Source organism: Palaemon carinicauda, chromosome 10, assembly GCF_036898095.1.
Source record: "Palaemon carinicauda isolate YSFRI2023 chromosome 10, ASM3689809v2, whole genome shotgun sequence".
Lineage (NCBI taxonomy): Eukaryota > Metazoa > Arthropoda > Malacostraca > Decapoda > Palaemonidae > Palaemon > Palaemon carinicauda.
The window spans coordinates 68,982,217-68,997,676 of NC_090734.1; the positions used below are offsets into that span (position 1 = coordinate 68,982,217).

Sequence of the window (15,460 nt, forward strand, 5' to 3'; positions counted from 1 at the left end):
ATGGACACCATAGTGAGTATAGGAATGTGATATCTGGTGTTACTCAGGATAGTGTTCTTGGCCCATTAATTTTCATACTATATACAGAGGATAATTATGTGGTTTGGCCTAGAAAACAAGCTTGTTGCATATGCAGAGGATGCTACTCTCTTTGCATCAATTCCATCTAGATCTGTGGTTCATGAATCCCTTAATAGAGATCTAGCTAAATTTAGTGCATGGTGCCAATTATGGTGCATGGAGTTGAACCTTAATAAAACACAAAGTATAATTGCAAGTAGATCGAGGACAGTGGCTCCTCAACATCTAGCTCTTGGCATTGATAACGGCAGAACTTCAAAAGTTCAAACTTGCAGCAAATGTTTTTATCTTGAAAATAAGACTTATATGAAGTCTCTTCTCATAGTTTATGTATGAAAGATGTTTGAATTTTGTTACTGCTTTTAAAATATTTCAATTTATCAGTCATTACTACTCTTATAGTTAATCTATTTCCTTATTTCCTTTCGTCATCAGTCTATTTCTTTCCTGTTGGAGCCCTTGGCCTTATAGCATCCTGCTTTTCCAACTTGGGTTATAGCTTACCTAGTAGTAGCAATAATAATAATAATAATAATAATAATAATAATAATAATGATGATAATAATAATACTACCTACTACTACTACTACTAATAATAATAATAAAAGAGAATGAAAAAGAAATTACTGTATATCTAGAGTCATAGCCAAACCAGTCAGGCATGGTGGTTCCTATAAGGAAGGCCCTAAAAATATGATTAAGGCTTCTGCATTTTTGGAAAATAAAGTTGGCACATTTCCTCATGAAAATTTGAAAAGATATGGACAATGTTTGCTGGTAAAGGCTGGCAATTAAATACAATTAGTGTTGCTAACTATTTTTTTATCTTCCCCATCTAATGTTATTGAAAATGTATCTCCACAACAGACCTTTAATCAGCCTAAAGGATTAATTTACTACAGATAGTTCTCCGAAGAAGATATGTTATTGAGGTTTCCTCCCAATATTTTTAGAGATAAAGAGCTGAAAGGAACCAATAAAGCAATCTTGATAGTATTTACCTCGCCTCATCTACCAGGCTTTAGAAAGATTTGACAAACATTTCTGTTGAAAAATTATATCCAAAGCCTGTTCAATGCTATAAATGTCATATTTTGGGTGCATTTATATTAAGTGCACTAATGGCCAAAGATGTTTCAAGTTTTCGAAAGTTTCATGACCTCTGGAAATTGTTAAAAAAATAAATTTTGTTTTCATTGTGAAGGAGCCCACATGCAAAATTCACGGCAGCATTTTGAATATAAACTGGAACAAGCTATCATTGAAACAACCAATAATGAACAAATAACCTTTGGTGCAATTAGGAGAAAACGTATGGGTAATGAAAGGATCGACTTACTCAAGCATTTTGTCTGATCCACGTGATTCAACTTGTATTTTCAAAACTGTCCGTACTTGCACATGGCCTAAATTCCAAAATAATAATCAATCCATCTCCAGTAAATCAAGTCACGGAAAACCATCACATCCTTGAATCTCTCCCAATACTCCTAGATGTTCTACTAGACTCACTTGACGCAATAGTGTAAGGGAAAAAGCTGAAAACACAAACTCAAAATCATCTAAATAAGTAAAAAGCTCAGATGCCTGTACAGAATAGGGTTGTCACATTAGCCATTTCTGAAACTTCCAAGGATTTTGGTAACCCTCCAAAAAAAGTAAATAATGAAAAATGTGAGAGTGAGCCTCAAGAGATTTCTTCTAAAGTAGGTAGAAGGTTGGCCAGGGCACCAGCCACCCATTGAGATACTACCGCTAGATAGTTATGGGGTCCTTTGACTGGCCAGACAGTACTACATTGGATTCTTCTCTCTGGTTATTGTTCATTATCCATTTGCCTATACATGCACCAAATATTCTGGCCTATTCTTTATAAATTATTCTCTGTCCTCATACACCAGACTATATTGAGATTACCAAACAATTCTTTTTCACCCAAGGGGTTACTGCACTATCATTGTTCAGTGGCCACTTTCCTATAAGAAATTGTAGAAGAGACTCTTTAGCTATGGTAAGCAGCTCTTCTAGGAGAAGGACACTTCAAAATCAAACCATTGTTCTCTAGTCTTGGGTAGTGCCATAGCCTCTGTACCATGGTCTTCCATTGTCTTGGGTTAGAGTTCTCTTGCTTGAAAATACATTCAGGCACACTATTCTATCTTAATTATTTTCCTCTTGTTTAATGTTTATATTGTTTAAATATGATATATTTATTCTAATGTTGTTATTGTGCTTAAAATATTTTATTTTTCCTTGTTTCCTTTCCTAACTGGGCTATTTTCCCTGTTGGAGTCCCTGGGCTTATAGCATCCTGATTTTCCAACTAGGGTTGTAGCTTAGTAAGTAATAATAATAATAATAATAATACTATAGAGGAAGATTCGGTGGCTGATGTAGCAAGTTAAAATATTGCACAAAGAGAAACAATGCTTCAACTACGAGCTGCTAAATCCAAACCCGACATCATGATTAACCCGGCTACCAAACTTGTACTAAAAGTTTGGGTCCATAAGAATCTTCATGATGGTTAAAAAGCTGAACGAAAATCATCTCTATTACGTACCATCAGAAGAAATGAATCCTTCATTGGTTATTGGAATCACTGGTAAAATGATGATGTTACATTGTTACATAAAACCACAATAGAGAATAAAAAAGCAAACAAATAAAACCACAGTAGAGAATAAAAAAGCAAACAAATTATCGTGCGGCTGCAATGATTGCTTAATTTTTCATTTTTGTAAAATAAAAAAAAGTTAATGAACATAAAATTGGTATTAAGATTTGATAACTTTATCAAGAACAAAACTAAAACCAATTTGGTATATTAGAAATGCATAATGCAGTTTTCATGTTTGTTGATCATCTGATAAAGATGCGTGCAACAGCCACTCTTCATCTTGAAGAAATTGATAGAAAAACTTAATCCTATTGAAAAGGACAATCAGGAAGTAAATCATAATCAAAGAAAAACCCAGGAAACTATATCTAAAGAACTAAAACTTAATAAAAACACTATGTTAGCACTGTTAAAATAAAACCCAACTAAAGCAAAATAAGAGTAGATCCGTCTCCATTTCCTTATTATTCAATCTATACATAATTCAATGGAGTATTAATAGTCTTAAATCCCATTTACATCTAAAGGAAATTCAACAACTATTGATGAATTCCTATTTCAATATGCCTACAACAAACTAATGATACTATTCCTTCTATAGGAAATTACAATATAGCATCTTGCTCAGCCAACTGTTAATTCATTAGGAACTGATCTATATCCATAAAAGTGTAACTTACAATGCTAAAATATTTAACAAGTCCGCTAAATTTATCATAACAATTCCCAAATAGGCAAGAAGATTTGCTTTTAATTGGCGACTCCACTACCAACAATCCCCTCTGGGACACTGTGTTACTGTTGATTCAAATGGTTCCAAGGTTAAACGAATAGTGAATGGCCATAACCTCCATATATTAAACGAGGATGATACCAGCACTTAATATTCACAAACTCATGGAACATATTCCTCAAGAGACTTAACTCTTTGTTCCAACAATATAGTTGATAGGTTTGAATGCGATGTGTTGGACAATTCTTATAGCAGTGACCATGTTCCTATATTAATAACGATGGTACGACATACAACAATTCCGCCCACTCAACGTTATAAAAAAGATAAAGCTGACTGGGAGAAGTTCAAATTTTATAGGAGTCAAGGGCCTCCATTAGTTATTCACAAGATAATGACGAAATATATGATTTTTTCAGGACTACATCGCACAAGCAGCTGACAAATCTATGCCTCTGACTAATGCCCGACCAATGAAACACTGGCCCAATTAATAAAAGAAGAACATGCAATTGGTAGAAAATTAGAAAATTTAAATAAGAATAAAAATTTTGAGTTCTGGTCCCCTAATGTTTGGAAATACAATGAACAAACTGGTTGATATAGCAATAGAAATTAGTGTATCAAAATATTATTTTAACAGTAGGTAGTAGGTTGGCCAAGCCAACATCCACCTGTTGAGATACTGCCGCTAGAGAGTAATTGGATCCTTTGATGGCCAGAGAGTAATATATTGGATCCCTCTCTCTTGTAACGGCTCATTTCATCCTTGCCGATGCATACACAGAATAGTCTGCCCTATTCGTTACTCATTCTCCTCTTTCCTCATACACTTCACAACACTTGAATTACCAAACAATTCTTCTTCTCTCAAGAGGTTAACTATTGCACTAAAATTTTTGAGTGGTTACTTTTCTCTTGGTAAGGGTAGAAGAGACTCTTTAGCTAAGGCAAGACGCTTTTCTAGGAGGACACTCCAAAATCAAACCATTGTCCTCTAGTCTTAGGTAGTGCCACAGCCTCTGTACCATGATCTTCCACTGTCTTGGGTTAGAAATCTCTTGCTTGAGGGTACACTTGAACATACTATTCTATCTTGTTTCCCTTCCTCTTTTTATTTTGAAGCTTTTACCCTTTTGGTATTTTCAAGGTTTTAGAGTTTATATATGAAATATTTATTTTAATGTTATTATTGTTCTTAAACTTCTTGTAGTTTTCCTTATTTCCTTTTCCCACAGGGCTATTTTACCTGTTGGAGCCCTTGGGCTTATAGCAAACTGCTTTTTCAGCCAGGGTTGTAGCTTAGCAAGTAATAATATTAATAATCTGCTATATTTAGAAAAGAATCAATTAAGACAGGATAATATCACGGCAAAAAATATCTAGTATATCATAAAATACTTTTATGCAAAAGGTGTGGCAAAAACTTAAAGAAATGAACGGTCCCTATAGCAAACATGCATTAATGCTTAATAGGTTGACAATTTATAATGTACAGGCCATCTTAAATATTACTAGGTGAAATATAAATGCATAAACAGAATTAATAATCTGAATCCCCACATCAGATCTATTAAAATAAAAGAAGCAATTACAAAGAATTTTGCTACAGTGGAAGATTTACCAAGGAGCGGCTGTAATTTGCTTTATCAAATTGTAGTTCGTCGGCCCCCGGAAAGACGATAGAATTTTAAAGTTATAAGAAATCTAGCCTCATTGTTAAAGGCCTATTGATTAGAATTTTATAATAATTTCGGCCAAATATCATTTTCCCAAGGCATAGAAACATGCAATAGTAATACCAATTGCTAAACCAGAAAAGGATCCCACTAACTCAAACAGTTATAGTTTAATTTCACAGACCAGTTGTGTTTTCAAATTACTGGAAAAATGGTAAATTATAAACTGAATTGGTGTTTATGTCCTAACAGTCTTTTATCAGCCTTAATATTTGACTCACAATAAGAATTATCTATCTTTGACTCTCTTTCACACTCAAAAAATTATAAATGTAGAGGTTTTGAAAAACAAGGAAATAAAATTAGCTATAGTTTTTTATATGCAGAAGATAAATGATGGTGCTAGGAGGCATTCCATACTAAAATCCTTACATCATAATAGTTTTCAAAGGCACCTTCTTATTTATATTAGAAATTTTGTTGATGGTAAGCAATATGTGTAATAAATGAAATAGTTAGTTATTACATGTTTAAAACACATGACGTAATATGTCATTGTGGATGAAGATGGTAGCGTGAGATTTGCTGTAGTCAGATAAAATCATAACAGGATGTATTTTGCATCCCTCGGCAATGTAACATTTTTCTGAAGCATCAACACAAATGCATACCGTGTGAAAGATTGTGTCGTCACCGGATGCAGGTGTCTTCCGAGACGAATGTAAAGTTTACATATTGTGTTTAAATGCTGAGACAACTAAACATACGATATCTGTGATATCGATAATTTAGGCAGTTCATATCTATACTTCACCTGAATTGGTCATCCGACCAAACCAGCTACACTCCTGTGATGGAGATGTTTAACACTGTTGTTTTTAGAGAATAAACCATTTTAAAGTTACAATGATGAACTTTATTTCAAGACTCAACATCTCAAACAACACATACTCAATGTGTGTTAATAACAGTATCACACTAATAAATGGTGGCAGCGCTTAAACTCTAAGAATCAGAGAAAGATCTACTCTAAGAATTAGAGGAAGATCTTCAAGAAATCAAAATAAAGCTGTAAAAACCAGAGAAAGATCTTCAAGAAATCAACGTTAATGAATCTACAATTTTGACTAAGTAACATAGTCCATCGAAGTCTACAACATTTGATGAATGTTATACATACAAACTGATGAACTGGATCTTCAATCAACATCCTAGGAAACCCAAGGACTGACGTTCAACGCTTACAAAACATATCCAGGAAGCACTACATTCAACGGAAACTCGGACGAAACATCGCTAACAAACATCAAGAGAGAGAGAGGATGTGACGACATCACACAGAACCATATAAAAGCTAAGTACAATTTTCAAATTCATTTCAGTTTGGGCAGTGAAGTGTAGTTATCACGAGTCGTTAGTCAATTATTACTGGGGTGAGTGGTTTGCTAATCTTTTATTTTCCTTTCATTAAAGGAAACTGTGTTCAACTCCGAATTTTCATCTAGAATTTTTTCTCTCTGTGCTAATTCCTTTTTCTTTCAGAAATTCTCGGGAAATGTCTTGGGATTAGTAGCATTGTTTTGGGGAATTTTATTATAATCTTTGTCATTCAGAGCTTATGCGTTTACGCAGTGGACGTCTGTATTCATATAGATATTTTGATAGAATTGCAAGGGGTCGAAGAGAAAGGAAAAGAAATACAGCAGTCATGACGCCCCCTGTGAACCCCACCCCTGGACCTAGTGGCGTAGGACAGATTAATCCTCTCCCGATTGTGACGCTTGTAAATGCCAGGTCTGCAATCCTTCCTTTTCAGGGTCGGGTTAATGGGTTCTTGCCTCAAAATGTCGAGTCATGGATTTCATCCGTTGATGCCCATTTAAATGCCAAACAAATCATAGACCCTTTTGTACAATTACAAGAAGCTAAAAGTTTTATAGATTTTTTTAAGGGGGATGCGAGTGCGTATTTAGGAGGTGTTTCATTTCAAGAAGCAGTTACCTGGGATGATTTCAAAGTTAGGTTACGCGCGGTCTATGGGGGTGAAGAAGCCTTGGATGTAGTATTAACGTTAAGAAATACACTTAATCAAGCCACTATGAATCGGCTTAATGTTATTGAGAGAGCAGCTCTCATAGCTGATAGGCTTAATGAATATCAGGATATTTTAGGTAATTCCACTTGGGTTACTAGAGATAACTTCTCCGTGAAAGATTTTTTACGATTAATGTATTTAACTTGCATGACACTTATGTTGCCTGAAGCTTTAGTGCGGTGTTTTGATAAAAAGTTAACGCCTGCAAGTACGGAATTGGATGTATATAAACAGATAAAAAAACACATGGCTAAGTGTCCAGATCTCGATCCCGTGTTAACTCAAGTTTTTGCAAAGAATGAAACAAAGCCACAAACAGTGAACTTAGTTAATAATAGTCAAGTAGCGGGAATGACGTGTTATAATTGCAAACGTCAAGGTCACTTAATTGCGGACTGCAGAACGAAATTCTGTTCGGTACATAATAGTTCCACTCATTCGTACAGTCAATGTTACTCGCGTAAGACACAACAGAATCCTAGAAATACACAGTCAATTCCACAGTCAGTTCCATATGGAAATAAAAAGAAAAATCCTCATTTTAACAATAAGAAGAAACAACCAAATGTCAATGTAGTTCAGAGTCTGAAACAAACAAACACTTCTTCGAATATCGCTGACCCTGGGTCGTCAAACCAGACCTCGCAAGGTCAGACTAATTTTCAGAATGTGCAGAGCAAAGCAAATACAACATAATTAACTCCAGTGGGGAAGAGAGTGATGTTGGGTCAAGGTCATTCATGTCAACATCAATAGTATTGAATAATCAATTTAATGCTTTATCAGATCGTTGTGAGGCAATAGATTTTCCTATGAAACACACGGCCGAATTAAGTAAAACAGTGCATGCTCCCGTAGATTTGCAACGAATTCATACAATAATAAGCCAAAATGAGTTACGACCAACCTTATATGCTGTAAATTTAGAACACAAATCCTTTACGTTATTTTTTGACTCTGGTAGTCCACGTAATATCATGGATTTGAGGACACATCATTTGTTGTTTTCGAACTTTCCGATTGAAAAATCCGGAGTTAGACTCTCGGTTATAGGAAATAATGAATTAAATGTCATAGGCATAACTCATGTTCAATTCAAAGTCGGTAAACGCACGTTTGCCGATACATTTGTTGTTGTACAAAACATTGATATGTATCCAGCTGTAATTATGGGATACCCATCTATGGGAAATCAAAACATTATCTTAGCCCCTGCCAAGCATGGCGTGTATATCAAAGGGAAATTCTATAAGTCTTCTAATACCTTAAAATCAGTTTTGGATAAAAAGGAGACGACAAATGTAACCGTAACGTACGTTGAAGAACCAATAACTAATAAAGAAATAATATACGCGACCCAGCAGAATTCTCGTTTACCCGTAATATCATCTTGCACGTAATCTATCGAGCCAAACGTACCTTCGAATTTAATAGTGCAAATAAAGAAAACATTACCGGGATCTGAAATATTAATCCTTTCCGACACTTTGAAAACTAACAATCCGGATAGTCAGTCACACAAGCTATTTATACAGTAGGCTCACATCAACAATGTAATATTGAAGTCTGTAATCATTTAAATAACACTTTAGTAATTCACATAAATCAACATATCTTGGATGTAGAAGTTTATAAACATTGTATTCTTACCGTTGCTGAAATCAATCACTCTCAATCAGTTGCGGATGAATCCCTTTTGCAATCTATTAAAAATAAAATCAATAAAGACATTCAAGACGAAGAAATTCAGCAGAAAATTTTTGGACTTTCAACTAAATATCATGATGTTTTTTCCACTACGGATGGATCCTTAGGAAAAACAGATGTGATCGAGCATCAAATAAGGTTAAAGGACAAGCAGAAAATTATCTATGTACCCTCGTACAGACTCCCTATGAAATTCCAGAATGAAATAAATGATGAAGTAGGTAAAATGCTAGAAGAAGGAGTCATTAGGAAATCAAACAGCCCTTATAATTTTCCATTAATAGTTGTACCGAAAAAAGATCGAACATGGCGTATCTGCGTAGACTTCCGTCGTCTAAACGAGGAGACGATCCCTGATCGATTCCCAGTGCCATGTACTGACGATATTTTGTCTTTGTTAGGTCAGAATAAATATTTTACCAGTTTGGACTTACTTAAAGGCTTTCACCAGATATCATTAGCAGAAGATAGTATCCCATACACAGCCTTCAGCACAGACAGGGGACATTATGAATTTTTACGGATGCCTTTTGGTTTACGTTGTGCTCCTATAACATTTACAAGAATGATTAACATAGTGTTTGGAGACTTGTTAGGGGATATATTGCATGCCTATATGGATAATCTTGTAATCTTTTCCAACACCTTAGAAGAACATCTACGTAAGTTAGAATTAGTACTACAGAGATTAAGACAACATAACTTAAGGGTAAAGATTAGTAAGTGTGAATTTTTCAAAACAGAATTAATATATTTGGGTTTCATGGTGTCCAGCCAAGGTCTTAAAGTAGTCCATGATAAGGTGTCGGCTATACGTAATTTTCCCATACCTACTAATGTCAAGGGAATACAGCAATTTCTGGGTTGTAGTGGATATTACAGGCGTTTTATACGCAACTATTCAATTATAGCCGCTCCTTTAACTGATCTTACGAAGAAGGGCGTAGATTTCATATGGTCTGAGCATCATCAACAGGCGTTTAATACCTTGAAAGATGAACTGTGTAGTTCTCCTATCTTAAAATTTCCTGACTTCGGTAAGGAATTCTTCATTGCAACCGACGCCTCAGACTTAGGAGTAGGAGGGGTATTGCTTCAGCAATATGATAAACAATTTTTCCCGATAGCTTTTTAATCTCGAAAATTGAGAACTTCCGAAAGTAAGTATGCAGTAATAGACAAGGAAGGGCTAGCTATTGTTAATTCACTAGTGCATTTTAAGTTCATAATTTATGGTTATCCCGTTAAGGTTCTTACTGACCCTAAACCACTAACAGAGTTCTTTAAAGGCTTCAACCACAGCCCTAAACGAACTCGGTGGCATTTGATCATTCAAGATTTTGGCGCAAGAATCGGGTATTTACCTGGGAAAGCAAATATCATTGCGGATGCATTATCACGCAACCCCGTGTCATCTTGTACGGAGCCTTTAGCTGAATTAATAGATATATCAACATCCATGCCTATTGTTAAAACGATATCTGAACAAGAAGATTTAGGCTGGAGCGCTGAATTGTTACAGACTGAGCAAAGAAAAGATCAGAAAATAGAAACAATTATAAATGCTTTGAAAGGCAATCATAAGGAAAAGGGATATATAAAGTATAAGCAGCAGAATTATATAATCAAAGATAATATTCTGTGTAGGACTGTGACAAGGAAAACCCGCAATACACCACATGTAACTAACGACCAGGTAGTAGTACCAATCTCACTTATTTCCACTGTCCTGAATTGGTTGCATGCAAATCCATTACATGGACACCCGGGGTTCTCATTAATGTCACAGAAAGCCAAATCATTGTTTTATTGGCATACGATGCTTACAGATATAAAAAGACACATAGCTAATTGTCGCACATGTCAGGAAAACAAAGGGCATACGAAAACACCTGTCAGCCTAGGGGCTTATCCCGTGCCCAATCAACCCTTTGAAAGAATACATTTAGATTTGTTAACAGGATCTTACGAGTCAGACAGAGGAAATAAGCACCTCTTAGTAATTATAGATGCTTTAACTCGATATACAAAACTAATAGCGCTTAAAACTAAAACTTAGAATTGAAATCAACCCATCTTCACCATCGTAGCTTATTTGAATATGAAAAAAACACGTAAAAATGTGCAAAATTTATCATTAATTGAATGCCAAGTAACAAACTACCAATTAGCTACGATGGTGAAGATGGGTTGATTTCAATTCTAAGTACAAAATACCTGAATTCGACAGGTATAAGTACAGTAGAATTGTCATTGACTTTTATCTTTCTTCGTGGCCAAGTGGGTTAGTCACTGTCTATATAAGCTTGCCGACCAGGGTTCGATTCCCGGCCGGAGCCAAGCTCTTGTCTTTGTGTGATTTCGCCTGGGGCTCTGATCCCGAGGTCGTTAAGAGAATCCAGACATTAATATATCAAAAATATATATGGCTTATTTGAATATGAAAAAAACACGTAAAAATGTGCAAAATTTATCATATATATATATATATATGTACGAAACCGTGGTACGTGTACGTACCAGGAATTCGTGTTTGTGCACTAAAATTGAATCTTTACCAAGGTAACAAATATTTTTATTAGTTACCGTATTGTGTTAATCTGTGTTTCTGACAAAGGTAACAATTATTCTTTAACAAGTTACCGAATCATATGTATATCAGTATTTTTTGGGGGTAATATCTTTTCATATGCATTATTGTTATTATTCTTTTTTGATGTGCCTATTTGGACGTTCGTCCTAATTTGCTTATGGCTAAAGTTAAACAAAGAATAATACATGTATCCAGTCACACCTAGTAAACATATTTTGGCGTGTTGTTAAATTTTTAGAAAAAATTGAGATAGCTGGCCGAGCTAATGTAATAAATGAAATAGTTAGTTATTACAAGGTTTAAAACACATGACGTAATATGTCATTGTGGATGAAGATGCTAGCGTGAGATTTGCTGTAGTCAGATAAAATCATAACAGGATGTATTTTGCATCCCTCGGCAATGTAACATTTTTCTGAAGCATCAACACAAATGCATACTGTGTGAAAGATTGTGTCGTCACCGGATGCAGGTGTCTTCCGAGACGAATGTAAAGTTTACATATTGTGTTTAAATTCTGAGACAACTAAAAATACGATATCTGTGATATCGATAATTTAGGCAGTTCATATCTATACTTCACCTGAATTGGTCATCCGACCAAACCAGCTACACTCCTGTGATGGAGATGTTTAACACTGTTGTTTTTAGAGAATAAACCATTTTAAAGTTACAATGATGAACTTTATTTCAAGACTCAACATCTCAAACAACACATACTCAATATGTGTTAAAAACAGTATCACACTAATATATGTACCCGGAATGTATGTAGTGACAGTGTTCATTTATCCACAACAGTAGCTAGCATTATAATATCCCCCTTGTAATATTTATTTTGTTGTTTTTATTTCATATTGTTTGATGATTGAGGATTGGACATCGTGTTAAGAGTTTTATTCACCTTTGTACTTAGTATGTTATATGAAGTACATTTACTTATGTACTACCACTTCTTGGTTCCATTGACTTGCTTTAGTTTAATTGTTTATTCAAAGGTTTGTATTTCATCTTATATTGAACATCTGGATAAGATCTGTTCGGAAAGTGTGGTCAATATACAGTAATAGGTTCGTTCACCTTGCTTCCACCCTTTCCCTCATAAGGAGATGGGGTAGATACTTCTACGTTTAATCATACAGAAAAAATGCTTGGCACGGTAGTTTATCAGCATCAACGACCGTTCCAGCGAATAACGGCAAAACTGCTGTACCCGGAGGGAGGGGAAAGGAAAGAAGAAAAGTGTTAGAAATTCTTAGATCTTAACTAAACTCATGCCCCAGCCGCCATCTTAGACGAGATGCTTCTTATCTCATGAGTAAATAGGTTTACTAGACAACCCGCAGAGCAGCTGCCATAGGTCCAAGTGAACATGTATCAAAAGAGATGTGGGTATACTCCTGGAGATACAGGGCAAAGAAGGTTGTCTGTCGGCTCCGGTTCCCACCCTTCAACACTTGAGTCACTGAAAGGTTCTTCCTAAGGGTAATGTAGAACCAATCCCTCTGACTTTGTGAGTGATAGCTCTAACAGTTTCAACTGGCTCTCCAGCTGAAGAAGAATAAGCTCTCCTGATGTTTTCTCAAAGTCAGAAGGAAATGTTATTCTTGGAGAAACTTTTTTTAAGTCTACCTGTGCTGATGAAAAGGTTGTGTAGCTGTGGACTTACTTGCTATGTCTGCTTCAAGTAGGGATGTAGCAGCTTCACAGAACAAAGAAGCAGCTCATCCAGATTATCAGCCAACTCCTTAAGGGAGGAAAAATTCAAACATGGGGTCCTAAATGCTGGGGGTATAGCGTCTACCATGAATTCTGGAATAAAAGAACAAACCATATTCCATCTCTCAGTACGACTTGTAGCATACAAGATGCCATGAAGCTCTCTTATGCACTTTACTGAAGCTAGAGCCAGGAGGAAAACTGTCTTGAGTGTTAAATACCTATGTAAAGCACATCTTAATGGATCATAGGAAGCTTGTGAGAGTGACTGGAGTACCAGAGTAACATCCCACGACATTAGTTTAAGTTCCTCGGAGGATGGGACTATTCAAAGCTCCTCATGAGCATCGAAAGTTCCCATGAAGGGGAAAAATCCAAGCCCTTTACCTTGAAGACTTGGCTCAAGGCCGAGCAACAGCCTTTAACCTCTGAGATTAAGAAAAGCTTGTCACTGCAAAAAATTCAAGAAAATCTGCTATCACCTGCAGAGAGGCTCCGAGCAGAGAAGAACTGCTCCTTCACCATGCACCGCAGAAGATGACATACTTCACTTGGTAGATGTTGGCAGAGAACTTATGGAGAAATCCAGACATCTATTGGGCATTACCTCACAAAAAGCCTTTTGCTTGTAGGAGATACTGGATAGTCTTCATCCGAGAAGAGGCAGGGAGGTCAATGGGTTTTGATACCTCTGCATGCGGGGTTGGCAAAGAAAGTTGGCCCACAGAAGCTGTTCTCTTGGTACCTCTAGTAGGAGTGTCAGCAGGTCTGGGTCAGAGTGTGGCAACTTAGGGATAGTCATAGATTGGGAATAGTCAATACTGCTTATTACCCTTCTGATTAGGCAGATTGTCAGGAAAGCTTAAGTGTCTTTATTGTCCCAGAGACATTTGAGGGGATCCTCTGGTGCATACATTGGATCTGGAACTGGTGAACAGAAAACAGGGATTTCTTGTTGAGGAGAGTGGCGGAAAGGTTTTGATTCCATGTGGAAATCTAGGATGATCTCTGTGATACATGAAAAATCTGAGAGAGAGAGAGAGAGAGAGAGAGAGAGAGAGAGAGAGAGAGAGAGAGAGAGAGAGAGAGAGAGAGAGAGAGAGAGAGAGATTGGGCAATTATCCAGGAAGAAGGGAAGAAGGGCGGTATGAGCCCGAGCATACGTTCTTGGTACACAGTCTTTCCCATTGGTCTCCGTAAACATCTTCGATGATATCTTCCCCTTATTCTTCTTCTAGAACTGGTAGCATTTGAAGAATCTAACAGAGATGAGGAAGAGGAGGAACTTGAAGTTTGCATTCTAAAGGGTTCTGTAATCCAATGATGATACTTCTATGGGGGAAGATCCCACAGGGGACTTTTCAAAACAGCAATGATAACACCACCAAGCATTACGGGTTTTAGCGGCTCTCTGGGTATTGGCGAGAAGACTGGCAACCCTCCCCTTAAACACTTGGCAGCAGTAAAATTTTCTTCTGACGGAACAATAGATATGTCTAAGGAATAAAAAATTCCTTAGGTTCAAGTTGATGATGTCGTCATTATGGTAATATGGTCACACTAGCAAGGAATGACAACAACAGTCATGCCACAACAAGAACATGGATGATGTGGATAACGGTAGGTTTGCACAAAAAACTGTCATACATATACAGCTTAGCAAGAAAACAACTGCATATCCTTGTCTTCTTCGTTTAACATATTCCTTGAAGACAACGATCTGTCTGCACATTTATCTATTTCTTAAGAAAAAAAAAAAAAAAAAAAAAAAAAACAGCCAGATGGAGCAGCAAGATGTACACCTATAAAGCTTAGGGCCAAAATTAGAAGTGAAAACATTTCAGACAGTCAGGCGGGCAAGGCATACTCTCCACCCAGCAGTAACCACAACCACCTCGTTACAAGATTAACAGCCATTCCAACTCACCTGAAACCATACTCTTAATAAAGGATGGTGGTTTAAATCTGTGTAAGAGCAAGATTTCAAGCTTATGAAAAGAAGAAAAAAAAAAAACAGAAAACACTTCATTCCACCAATTCTAGGGATAATGGACACATAAAGAGTAGAAACTGACAAATCTGGGAGAAAAATCAGGCAGGAGTGCTTAAGCTTGAACATGGGGACACTTGTTTTTTTTTTTTTTTAAAGTGGTGCAGGAACATGAACTTAAAAACATTTAAAGCTACATTGAAATGACAAGGTTTGTGATAGCAAAAATGAGTGATCTCCTAA

At 36.2% G+C, this 15,460-nt stretch overlaps 1 protein-coding gene across 3 annotated transcripts in view; it reads right to left on the reverse strand.

Annotated features, from left to right (window-relative positions):
• Nucleotides 1-15,460, reverse strand: part of LOC137648417 (MTOR-associated protein MEAK7) — a 400,054-nt gene that overhangs the window by 26,454 nt on the left and 358,140 nt on the right. The gene's annotated exons all lie outside the window — the stretch shown is intronic.